Consider the following 13794-nt stretch of genomic DNA (forward strand, 5'->3'; position numbering starts at 1 on the left):
GTATCTTCCATTCTACAACCTGTGTTTGCAGAAACAAGCCCCTTTTCCTTCCTTTTACTGAAAGCAAAAATCTGTGAAACTGAAAATAAGATTATCTCACTAAATGTAAAAGATCTATCAGAGTGCCCATTATTTATGATAAGATTTGAAGGGACCTTCTCTTCTGTTCTTAGTAATAACTAGTGAATTATTATTAGCAATACTCACACCACCAAAGCTGGATTTAGAACCTAACCTACATTCAGAAGTGTTTGGGCTTATATTTACTCATATTTGGACAACCATATTCACCGAAAGGAAATATCAGTGGTTATCAGAGGAAAGACCTTTATTTTGATTAGTTCTTTCTCATGAATCAGACTTGAAAAGGTGCTTTCTTTTTCTGTGTTAGCTTTCAGTTATAGCTTTATGTAAATATTTGCTTGTCCCAGCATTTGCCCAGTGATTGTGAATGAGTCCCCTTTGCTGATAGGGTATAAGAACATGGATTCTCTTTCTTTCTTGCCCTGATTTTTCAGGGCCCAGTGCAGTGCACCATGCTGTGTGCATGCTCAGCCACTTCAGTTGTGTCTGACTCTGTGCAACCCCATGGACTGTGGCCGTCCAGCCTCCTCTGTCCCTGGGATTCTCCAGGCAAGAATACTGGAGTGGGCTGCCATTCCCTTCTCCTGGGGATCTTCCTGACCCAGGGACGGAACACATGTCACATCTCCTGCATTGGCAGGCAGATTCTTTACCACTAGTGCCACCTGGGAATCCCTGCAGTACCCCATTTGTGAGGCTAATTACAGGGCCAGGTACATGTGTGTGTTGAGTAGCAGAGGGTCTGGATTTCTAAGCTTCTTAAGATCCTGTGCATTCTAGTCCTTAATGCCACTTTGTTCTGGGGAAGGGTGGGGAGAATGCCTTGGCTGCCTTCCCAGATGGGTGAAAGTGAGGTCATAGACGGTTTTGCTTACTGTTGATTCCTCAATATCTAGAAAGTTTCCTGACACAAACTGGAGCTCAGAATTTGTTAAATTAATACATGGAAGCAAAGCATACAATCAGTAGCTATTGTACCTCACTGTTGTGTGGAATTTTGAGGGAGGCAGACTCCGAGTGAGTATCTCATTTTTGTGAGTGCAGCTTCTGACTTACAAATGGCATTATTTGGAGCGGTGACTGCCACTGTTGACGGTCTTGTTGCACTGAGTGTTCTGTTTTTTTCCTCTCGTCATTAAGATTATGAATTTTACTTACTTTTCTCCCTCGTAAAAGAGGTAAAGAAAATACTGTACTCTCCATTTTATTACTGAGTCACTGTTCTCTCTTGTTCAGTTCTCTCTTCTATTAGATAGATTTCTTTCCTTGAAGGGACTCATAGGCCCTCTTTAAAGTAGATCTCATTTCTAATGAGTCAGACAAGCCTAAATAAAAATATCAGAGCCTAACAGTGGACATAGCAATGATTGATTCAGACCGACTCTTCTCCACAATACGTATGTGGAAATGTGGACAGCTATAGAGCCTCAGAAAAGGGAGAGAAGAACAGAAAAACCTTGGGGGCAGCTGTTTTGCAAATAGCACTCTGGAAGGCTGTGAAAAATTTTCAGTGTTTTGTAGGACTCTGTTAGGGATCATAGTATGTCGTCTTCTGTGCGTTTTGTCCTGTTTTTAAAAACAAAGGCTTTTTCCAGAAAGGTTTCTTAATAAACTATGTACACTACCCCGGCCTTTCCAACTGTTAGTGATTGTAAATTCTTTGAACCTAATTCTTGAAACTATTACACCTGTTCAAAGTGCATTGCGTGTATGTCGTGTGTCAGGCGTTGTGCCGAATACACTGTGTACATTGTCTTGTGTAAGAGTCACACTAGATATGTTGCTATGTTATGTTCAGTTTTAACAAATGAAGGAACGAGTTCAGGCCTACAAGCACCTTGTACACAGTTACCCAGCAAGTGGTCAAGCCTGGGGCTGCAGGCTGGCATTGCGCCTGCAGAGCCCACACTCGGCTCTGTGCTGTGTCTCTCAGTGGTGGCGCTGAGGCTTGGGATTACTTTGTTTATCCTGTTGGACAGTTGTAGTAGTAATATACTGTGACATTAATTTCCCCTGGAAGCGTGATTTGATTATGTTTGGTTAAACTGAATGAGCGTCTGATTTCTATGAATCCGGCTTTTAATTGATTTACAAGTGACAGTGTTTGGAGCCGTGACTGCTGGTATGGGGCTCGGTGTCCTGTTGTAGTCGATGCTCTGGCTTTTTCCCCTCTCCACGTTGGCAATGTTTTCTATGTTCGGCTATTTTAATCATGTCCTTTGAAAGTAGCCTTCATAAGTAACTAGGTAAATGTGGCAACTCTGGTGATAGAGCCTTCAAATGGAAATAGACCATACCCACATGCAGTGAGAATTGCATTTTGGTTGTCCCCCTGCACACGCCAAAAATGGTAGAGATGGACAAATGAATTAGATGACTTGAAAAAATTTATTCTTGTGTATATATAATCTTACAACCATGAAAACTTCTATTATGGGTACTTTTTACTGCCTAGATTGGGTTTTCTCATACCGGCTTGCTTGTGAAATCCCTAATATCGTCTTCAGTGGAATTTACTTTGTAGTTTTATGGCCAGATTTCCTCACTTTGGTGTTTGCACGAGAAAGCAACAAGTTCTTCCACATAGAGCAGATGGTTGTAGGAAATGAGCTACCTTCTGAAAACTGTATATGCCTTATGCCTCGGAAAAGATTATTTCCCCATCCTAAGGAAATATGCATTGACCATGACTTTGTGATACTTTTCTTTGCCACTCTTGTCACATTCCAGTCAATGCTGAGAAGGACCTAGGTACTGGGGCCTGAAATTGTCTAGATTTTATTGCTTTTCTTCCTAAAAGCATTTTTCAGTGTTTATAGTGTTTGAAACTGAGACCTAGCAGGAGAAGTACCATTGAGTGACCACATTATGGCAGGATGATGACTCACAACTCATATGAGTATTTTATTAGCTCTCTGTACCTCCTTTAGATTTTTTGGGGGGTGTAGGGTGGGGAGTGTATTTGGCTGTCTATTTTCATATTGAAAATACTCCAAAATGTTTTGAAGTTGTACATTTATGATCAGAACCTATAAATGTGTGAATCAAATTACTGCAAGTTAAAGATTTTAATTCTGAGTCAGGGAGCATGAAAGTTTATGCTAACACAGAGAATAATGGATGATAGATTGTTTCCTTTTTTGCTGTGAGTTCTGTCTCTATTTAGAAATAAGCTCAGCCTTAATGTCCCATTGGGGTTCATGCTCCAGTTGATAGCAGAGAAAAGGATTTGAGAACCAGAGAGAAACATGAGGACACTTAGTGTCAAGAATGAAAGGGAAGCTGCAAGAAGTTTGATAAGAAATTTATAGGTTTGGGGAAATTTTTCAATTTGCTCAGGAACCTCTTTGTTTACCTCATAGAAACTTTGGATAAAAATGATAACCACTATATTTATTCCATAACTTACTATGCCAAAGCTCCTGAGAAAGGATCACAAACATATGCTTATTATCCTCCCAGTTGTACATAATAATGCTTCAAACTAACAAAAGTAGGCTTTTAGCTGCATTTTATCATTGGAGTCCTCTTTTTGTATTTTCCTTAAAAACTTTGAAATTAAATAGGACTGTCTACTGATACTCTCACTGCACCATCATAGGAGGAAACCACGACCGTCATCAAGAACACTTGCTTCTCTCCTCACTGTGTGCGTATACTCGTTTTCTAAATTACTTTTTAGATCCTCTTGCTAACTGCAAGCAGGCTGCAGGCACCGTAGTTTCACCTCCATCCTCCCCTGACTCATCTCCCTGAAGCTGCAGCCCAGTTCCAACCTAATGAAAGGCAAATGGATGCCAAAGACAGTATTTACCCAATTAACATGTTGTTTTTGTTCCGGACCATCCCTCTGAGTCATTTCACTTGTTGTTTTGTATGTTGGTGAGTAGTGGGAGTAGAAGCATTCCAGGAGCCCTCTAACTCCTCGGCAACAACTCACAAAATCACTGGCTAGCAGAGTCTCTCAGGTGAGGGCAGTGTGAGTTGGATGTTGGAGGTATCAACTGAAACCAGTCTGGATACTGTTTAAAATCAGATATACCACCTTCCACATAATTACCGGTGTTTTCAGTTGAGCCATTATCTGCTCACAGCGCCAGGGGGAAGTAAGAGAAGATTTTTGAATGAAAGTGTTTGCTCAGTCGTGTCTGACTTTTTGTGAACCCATGACCGGGCTCCTTTGTCCATGGGACTCTCCAGCAAGAATGCTGGAGTGGGTGGCCATTCCCTTCTCCAGGTATCTTCCCAATCTAAGGATCGAGCCCCGGCCTCCTGCATTGCAGGTGGATTCTTCATCTGAGCCACCAGGGAAGCCCAAATTTTTGAATGGTCAAATGCAAATTTATCATCTGCTTTGGAATAACTGTGTGTGGCTCTGATTTAAATGGATTAAAAAAAACACCCTTGACTCCATTTGAACAACAAAGGGCTAGATTGTGGTTGACTTTTAAGGTCTCTGTAAGGTCTAAAATTCTGGGACTTGATTTTTAAAAAATACTTTGTTAACAGTATGTTACACAAAATACACCTGTGGTGGACAGCTGCCATATCCCATGGCCTTTTGAGTAGCCTTTCTAAAGTTGTGAAATCACAGCATTATGAGTCCCATCTTACCAATGTGGCAGTCAAAAATCAAATTCCCAGCCTCCTTTCCCACTGGGCTGCAGGCATGACTCCGAGGTATGTCTAATCTGACAGATTTTTGCCATACTGAATTGGAGGATTGATACTAGAAAACAAGCACTTCCATTTTGTCAGTGAGTTTAGTAGTAGACAGCTCTGGTTTGAGGTGTCAGCTGTGTAATGTTTAATTCTTGGTACAGAATCGACGTTCATCCTGGAGGCATTGGCAGTTACATGAGTATGAATGGAGGCAGATAGAGTGGCAGCTGTTTTCTCATATGAGCCAGTTCTGGAGCCTGGTTTGGGAATTTTTTTCCCCTGGAACCTTAGTCCTGAGCCCTCTCAACAATCCTGGAAGCTGCCTTAATAAATTTCTTAGATTGAGTGCATTCAAATGTTTCTAGTTAGTGGTCTTAAGAACCCTGATTGAATAAATGTGTTGTCATTTTTCTTTAAGACCACATATCTTATATCTGATAATTTAGTATTGATCATTTTAGTGTGGATGAATTAATGAACAGACTATAAGAGGTGACATAAATATGTATTTGTGAGACCTCTGACTGTAAGCATTACGGAACATATGTTGATAATGCTTTCCAAAACAGTTTTACACCAACACAAAACTGCCTCTATACATGCTTTATTCTCTGTCCCCTCACACCTCAACTCTGTGTAAACATTTCTTTCCACTGAAAATAACACTCATTTTTTGCTACCCAACAAATGGCTGTTTAGTACAGTGTTTTGAATTAGATGTGAATAGGAAGAAAGATGAAGGTGAGCCTAGGTAAAGTGTTGAATTTATGTCTGAATTATCTAGTTTATAGATAACAAGGGTCTGATTCATCATGCTTCCAAATTAAATTGCTCTTCTAAGTCAATATCCCAAATTTCTACCCAAGAGCTTTTTTAACATTGTGAATTCTACGTAATTTCCTTCATGTAAGTGCACCTGAGGGAAGTTGCACTTGAACACTATCAAAGTAAAATGGCAGAATGGAGAATTTGTTTCTCCATCCTTTGTAGTTTTTACTAAGAACACAATCTAATTGACAAGGGTAAATTTATATGACATACATTAATATTGTCATCTAAGGAAGTTTGGAAGAGATGAAATTCTTTTTCACTCTTAAGTCAATTCACTACTAGCATTGAGGCCCCAAACAAGGAAAGAGATGACAAATATGGTTGTCCAGTGTGTTTTGAGCAGTGCATTAGTGACAGCTGTGCTGCGATTAGTTGCTCAGTTGTCTCCGACTCTTTGCAATCCCAGTAGTCCACCAGTCTCCTCTGTCCCATGTCCCATGTCTCCTCTGTCCATGGGATTCTCTAAGCAAGAATACTGGAGTCAGTTGCCATACTCTCCTCAGGAGTTTTCCCAACCCAGAGATCGAACCCAGGTCGATCTGCAACGTGGGAGCATTGCAGGCGGATTCCTGACTGTCTGAGCCACCAGGGAAGCGACTAGATGAAATGAAATAAACATAACTGACAGCAGAGGGTATTACATGTAGTAAGGTGAAGTGTCACTCTGTGTAGGAGTGTGCATTTCTGTTTATATATGTACTATATAAAATGAAATTTTTTCTGTCATTTCTTACTGAAAAAAGTTTAAAAGACCAAAAGCTTACTTTTAGTTAGTTAAGATTATCTACATAGCTCCTTTAAAAGCAAAATTATTAAAATTCTTTGAGTTCAGTTTTGGTTTTCAAAATTGACTGTGGCACAAATGTTCACAACAGAAATTATTACCCTAGGTTCTAGGAATTTCTGCTACAAACTTATTTATTCAGATGATTCAATTACATCGGCAGCGTATAAAAGCTTTTCTGAGACTCAGCCCATTGGGTAGCTCTGTTCAGTCTGGCAGTGAGCACAGTCTCTTCCTCACTGTTTTTTGTGTTTACTGAATTATGTAATTGAAAGAATATGTTCAAAATTAAAAACATTAGTCCTTTAATTCCAAGTCCTTGATTTCCAAGATTTTTTTTTTAAACTATTTAGATTTTGTTTCGTCCAGTTCTAGAAATATAGGACTTTTTAGGTTGGTGGATATGGCTTTCCAACCGTGCCTGACATTGTTGGATGCCGTTGTGCTTTGTGTTACTCTCACTTGAAGCACGAGGACCAGATACAGCTGCCCTTTTTTTTTTTTTTTTTTCTGTTCTCAGATTGTGCATATAAGCCTTCAGCCTGGTTTTAAAAGCCTTTCTGTTTAGGAGATAATAAGAATTGTGACTTCTCCAAAATGACACTGAAATAACATTTTATTTTCTAAGATTTCATTGCCCTTAAAAAGGGAAAAAAAATGAAAATAATAAGGCAATTCACCTTTACCAGAAAAAATTACCTCCCTTTTTTAAAAAAAATTATATAATATACCTTTCTTTTCTACTCTCTTTATTCATATGCATCCTCTTTAGAGAGTTGTTTTTGCCAAGGAGCCCCAAATATGTCATGAAATGATGAATAATCTTAAAGCTCAAAGGCTTTGTAGCAAGAAAGATAAGTCCTTTGAGAGGGATCAGAGAAGGTGATGGATATCAAGCTCTCTTCAGACGGCACTGTTCCATGGCAGGAATCCAGGAGAAAGGTCACCCAGACTTCTGACTTTACTGCTCATTTTTAAGTGCAGTTTTCACACTTTAGTGTTATTCATAGATCATATTAATCTTAAAGATGGCTTTTTAAAATTAACCAGGCTGTGCATCTTACTCCTTTACTCTTTCTTCTGTTTCCTGAATGGAAGCCAATCTTTTAGTAGTTTATAAACTGCAGTGTAACTTGCTAATGTGGTATCTAACAAGCGTCATTATACATAGCCAGTCTTTTAATAGTGTTTATGATTATACATAAAAAATGAAGTATTTAGGAAGATTCTTTCTGGAAAATGTAAGCTTATAAAGTAGATTGATCAGATGATAATTGATGTCTAAAAAAGTTTTAATTTATAAATGGTTAACTACATAGGTTTAATATATTCATAAATGATTGTGTTTATTAATAACACTCAATTATAATGCTAAAGAGCAGGTAAATATAATAAAAGAGCTGAGATCCATGATCAATTAAAGTTGCATAAAGAAATAAACTTCCGTGGTGGCTCAGTCGGCGAAGAGTCCATCAGCAATGCAGGAGATGTGGGTTCAATCCCTGGGTTGGGAAGATCCCCTGGAGAAGGAAATGGCAACCCACTCCAGTATTCTTCCTGGTGAAATCCCATGGACAGAGGAGCCTGGCAGGCCACAGTCCATGGGGTCGCAAGAGTTGGACACTACTTAGTGACTACACCACCAAGGAAATAAACAAGTTGGTTATTTTTGCAGGTTCCATATCTGTGAATTGACCTCCTTGCTAAAATTCATTTGTAATTTTATCAATACTTAGGGTGGTTTCATGTTCATTCTCAGACCTTCACAGATAAACCCGAGCAGCAAAGAGCTGGAGCCGCCCGGTGTGCCAGGGCGTGCCTGGCAGTCCCAAGTGAGGACTGACAGTGGACACTCTGCCTTCTTAGTTCTCGGGCTGAAGCCAGGAGGCCTTGTCGCCACCTCTGTAGTGGCTGGTTTGCTGTTTTAATGGCCCCCAAGGATAGGGCTGAAGGGCTGTCTAGCGTTTCTGAGCTCGGACAGGCTGTGATGTGCCTTATGGAGAAGAGTTGAGGGAATACATGTCTTAGATAAGCTTTATACAGCAGTTGCTTTAAGACATGAGTTATAGTGCTGTTGACCATGAGTTCAAAGTTAATAAATCAGCAATATGTACTCAGTAAGATGTCTTTCAATAGAAACATCCATAAAGCAAGGTCCTGTATTAGCTGTCCAAAATGTTGTGATTGGAAGCTTACAGGAAGCTAAGCCTATTATTTCACCTGGGAGCAGTGATTCAGTATTTGCTAACTCAATGTTTGCAACAACTTTGTAGAACACACCTGCTTCAAACAATGAAAAGTGACTGTACTAAGCAATCTAAATTTGTTGTAGTGAAAATTTATGGAAAACTGGTTTGAAATGAAAGAATCACTTTTAAGGGAATGCATTTCTACACAGAACAAACAGCATAGTTATTTGAAAAGTATTTTTTTCCACTTGCTTGAGTTTCAAAGACAGCATCTTTTGGCAATTAATAATTTAAGGAAAATAAGGGAAAGTTTCCAGGTGACAATCTGCTGCCTTATTCATGGGTAGAAATAAGCCTATTATTTTAAAACGTTTAAAAAATAAATTTCCTTAGAAAAGCTTAAATCTTCCTTTCTGTAATCAGTGTTATGGGAAGTATTTCTTAAAGTTAGATGCTGGTAGATTGTTCTAGCTGAAGGAAACAGCTCCCCATCTATCCACATGTCTGAGGTTGATATTTCTCCTGGCAATCTTGATTCCAGCTTGTAACTCATCCAGCCCAGTATTTCACATGACATGCTCTGAGCATAAGTTAAATAAACAAGGTGACAATAAACAGCCTTGTCATACTCCTTTCTCAATCCTGAACCAGTCAGTTGTTCCATACAGGGTTCTAACGGTTGCTTCTTGACCTGCATACATGTTTCTCAGAAGATAGGTAAGATGGTCTGGTTTTCCCATCTCTTTAAGAGCTTTCCACATTTTGTTGTGATCCACACAGTCAGAGGCTTTAGTATGTCAGTAAAACAGAGGTATATGTTTTTCTGGAATTCCTTGCTTTCTCTTTGATCTAGCGAATGTTGGCAACTTCATACTGTACACCAATTAAAGCATTACATGTCTGTCTGTAATATCAAAGATTCACTTAACTAATCAGTGAGGGAACTAGCAGGATGCCAAAGATAGTTCAAAAACATGTAGAAATAACAAAAAATATAGTCATGGAAAGAAAGAATTCTGGAATGAGACCGCTGCAGTACTAAAATGATTATTGCTCTACAGGCAATAAAACTATAACCTTTGTGAATCCATTTACATTAATATATCACAACACTCATTTGCATTGCCATCAGATAAGAGTCATTCCTACTGACATCCATTTTGTACACGTGAAATACCCTAACCCACAGAGTGTCAAATTTTCAGTACAGTAGTAAATATTTTAGACTTTGTAAGTTCTCTTTGTAAGAGAACGTGTAAGTTCTCTGTCCCATATCATCTGGTTTTTGTTTTGTTTTTACAGTCACTTAAAAATGTAAAAATTGTTTTTATCTCGTGGGCTGTACAAAAACAAGCTGCTGTCCTGTCATTTGCCCCATATGCTAGAGTTTACAGGCTCTTGATTAAGGCCTTAAAAATTCTAAATAATAAAACAGAACAAAGATATCGGTACTGTCTTAGAGAATTAGATAATCCTTGGGTGAGCCAGTTGGACAATGTCCTGTTATATTCAAGGGGCATGGATTTGTCCTTTTGTCTATTTGGAGTATATATATTTTTGTAACAGATGTCTGATGCTATGAAAATATTTCTTAGGGCACATGAATCTAGTCATGTGAGGGGATCACTTCAGCGGAAAAGACAATGTTAGTCAAGTGACCACGTGATCAAAGATATCATTGCAAGTGTGACCAGTCCTATGAAGGAGAGATGGGCAGTGCTCTGAGTGCTTCCTTGGGAGCCAGAGGGGACTTTCCTGATAAAGTAATGCTTAAAATACATTGTGAAGGATAGATAAGGATTAATAACCTGGAGAGGAAGAAAGAGAATGCCAAGCTTCAGAGTTCACAGTGAAACTGTGACTTGTTACAGGAGGAAACTGAGATGAGTCTGAGCTGAAAGAGGACCTCTGTCCCTGGAGGGAAAAAATGAGAGAAGTTGAAGAGGGAGAGGCTTCTGGGTGGGTGACCAGGCTAACCTCTTTTCCAGGGCCGTCCTGGTTTACTGATGTGACAATTAATCACCCTCTTTCACTCTCAAAGTGTCCCAGTTTGGATGATAAATTATATGATAAATGGGTCATGTCAAGGAGTTTGCTCCTTAACATCAAATCAAATGGCTGCATAGCCATTGAAGAATTTTAAGTTGGGCAAAGATGATATAATCAGATTTGCATTTTGAAATAATGGCTGCTTTGTGGATATGGATTTGGTAAGTCACGGGGGATGTTAAATTGATGTTTACTAGGAAATGTGTCTTTCAGGTTAAATAACTTGTTTTCTCAATAGCAAGGTAATTCAGGGAAAAAGAAAAATCAGGGAGATATGTTTGATGAAATCAATTGATCACTGGATAAAAAACTGTTGTTCTAGTAGCCTGGTATAGATGGAGACATTCTATAGGGCACTTGGTTAGAGCCCTTGGCCTGTTTAGATGTGTTGCCACGTAGCAACATGTTGATATGCTGCCATAGGTGTGGGCAATGAGGTGACCATAAAATGAAACTATTGGGATATGCTTTAGTTGTGACTCTGGTCGTCTAGAATTAGAGTCACAAAATCAGCAAGACAGTTTTGTCCCAAAGACTGAAACGTGTACGAGGTTCAGACCACCGCTGACTTTGTTGCCAGTTACATCCCCAGCGTGCAGTTTCAGGAGAGTGGGCTGAACAGCTGAAGGAATGAACTCCTCCCCTCTACAAAGAACTTTGTTTCCTAAAAATCTTAGCTACAACCTTTATAAAACTTCTTAAACATTTATCCCATTGGCTTAGAGTTTCTGAATAAAGACTATGGTCAAGATTATAGAGGTAAAAATATTTAATAAATCTGGAAATGTATTGATATTTCAAATATATATATATTTATATATTTTTGCTCAGGATTAAAGGTCAGTGTGACAACATTTTGCTTAGGAGAAGAGATGGCAGAACCAGTTTCTGTTAAAAAGTAAAAAATAATGCCATGTAGTTTTCATTGAGAACAGATTAAAGCTGTATCTTCAAATTGCCAGCTTTAACACCTTTTGTTGGCTTTCCTTTTCCCTTTATTGATAAAATAACAAATCTGTGTCATAATCTTTGGCAGGTGGTCTCTGAATGCTCATTTCTTGTGCTCACTGCGGTCTGGCTTTCTTCTGAGTGTGTTGTGTGCTGGAAAGTGTCGGCTGTTTTCTGTGTCCACCACGTACCTGTGAACCTGGGAGTTCATAGGTGTTTTCTTGCTCTTCACTGCTTTTGCAAAACCACTGTTAATGCCTCCTCCGCTCCAGCACCCCATCATTGAACATGTTTTCTCGGATTACAACATCTTATGCTTCTCAATGCCACGGTTTCCTGCCATTGTCTTGGTTCCCCTCCCACCCCCATTTATTGTATCATATGTGTTTGTGTGTGCTCAGTCGTGTATGACTCTTTGCAGCCCCATGGACTATAGCCCACCAGGCTCCTCTGTCCATGGGATTTTCCAGGCAAGAATACTGGAGTGGGTTGCCATTTCCTTCTCCAGGGAATTGTATCATATAGAAGCTGACTTACTATGGTCTCTCATTCCCCACTGCTAACCATCCTTGTTGGCAGCTTTAATTAGTCATGGAGATTGTGCCACACTCTAGCTCCTCACAAGCTGTCTTCTCCTTTTCAACATTTTTTTCCTTCCACTCAGGAATCAGCAGACTGTTTCCTCTAAGGGGCGAAATAGACATATTTCATTTTCATCGCTATAGGGTCTTTGTTGCAACTACTAAATATCGCAGTCCTAGCTTGAAAACACAATTGATAATATATAAACAAATGTGTTCCAATGAAACTTTATTTACAAAAAACAGGTGAAAGGCTGAGTCGGGACTTGAAAGAAACGAGATAGTGAGCCACAGCTGGGGAGAAAGAGTTCCAGGCCGAGGAAACGGCAACTGCAAAGACTAAGGCGGGACTTTGCCCTGAATTCTTTCTCCAAAAGCAGCAAAGAGGCCACTGTGGAGGGAGTGCCATGAGCCAGGGGAGGGGTGGTGGTGCAGATGCCAGACAGATCAGTGTGGGGATGGAGCTGGACTTTGGGGGACCTTATAGGCTGTAGGATTTTGGCTTTTATACAGAGGCAGTTGGAGAGCCATTGGAAGAATCTGAGTGGGGGGCAGTTAATCAGATTTAAGCCTTAATAGGTTTATTCTGTGCACACCAGGACCCAGAGATCCCACACTGTGTTTGAGTGTCTCCTGTGGAGGTCTGGGTCAGCAGTGGACTGCCACAGGGGCAGGGGCTCTGGGTGCAGTAGACCTGGGTATGGCATAAGCCCTCTTGGAGGAGGTCGCCATTAACCCCACCATAGAAGCACCAGAACTTACACAGGATTGTGGAAACAGACTCTTGGAGGGCACAAACAGAAGGAGCAGTGACCCCACAAGACACTGACCCAGACTCTCCCATGAGTGGCCAGGAGTCTCCGGCAGAGGTGTGGGTTGGGGCTGGCCTGCTGCAGGGTTGGGGACACTGAGTATAGTAGTGCATGCATGGGCCCTTAGAAAGAGGTCGCCATTATCTTCCTTACCTCCACCAGAGTTTGGGCCCAGGTCAAAATACAGGAAAGGAACACAGCCCCACCCATCACCTGAAAATTGGATTAAAGATTTACTGAGCATGGCCCCGCCCATCAGAAGAAGACCCAGGTTCCCCCTCAGTCTAACTCACTGAAATTATGAGCCATGCCATGTAGGGCCACCCAGGACAGATGGGTTGTGGTGGAGAGTTCTCACAAAATGTGGTCCACTGGAGAAGGGAGTGGCAAACCACTTCAGTATTCTTGCCTTGAGAATGCCATGAACAGTATGAAAAGGCAAAAAGATAGTATACTGAAAGATGAACTCCCTCAGTCAGTGGGTGCCCAATATGCTACTGGAAATCAATGGAGAAATAACTCCAGAAAGAATGAAGGGATGCAGCCAAAGCAAAAACAGAGTCATCCTAAAGGAAATCAGTCCGAATATTCATTGGAAGAACTAATGGTGAACCTGAAACTCCAATACTTTGGGCACCTGATGCGAAGAACTGACTCATTTGAAGAGACCCTGATGCTGGGAAAGATCGGCAGTGGGAAGAGAAGGGGATGACAGAGAAAGAGATGGTTGAATGGCATCACCGACTCAATGGACATGATTTGAGTGAACTTCGGGAGCTGGTCATGGACAGGGAGGCCTGGTGTGCTGCAGTCCATGGGGTCACAAAGAGTCGGACACGACTGAGCCACTGAAC

General features: G+C 40.5%; 1 protein-coding gene across 13 annotated transcripts in view; it reads left to right on the top strand.

Annotated features, from left to right (window-relative positions):
* Window positions 1-13794, top strand: part of CAMK2D (calcium/calmodulin-dependent protein kinase II delta) — a 308976-nt gene that overhangs the window by 131567 nt on the left and 163615 nt on the right. The gene's annotated exons all lie outside the window — the stretch shown is intronic.

This window comes from Bison bison, unplaced genomic scaffold (genome assembly GCF_000754665.1).
Source record: "Bison bison bison isolate TAMUID 2011002044 unplaced genomic scaffold, Bison_UMD1.0 scf7180017864389, whole genome shotgun sequence".
NCBI lineage: Eukaryota > Metazoa > Chordata > Mammalia > Artiodactyla > Bovidae > Bison > Bison bison.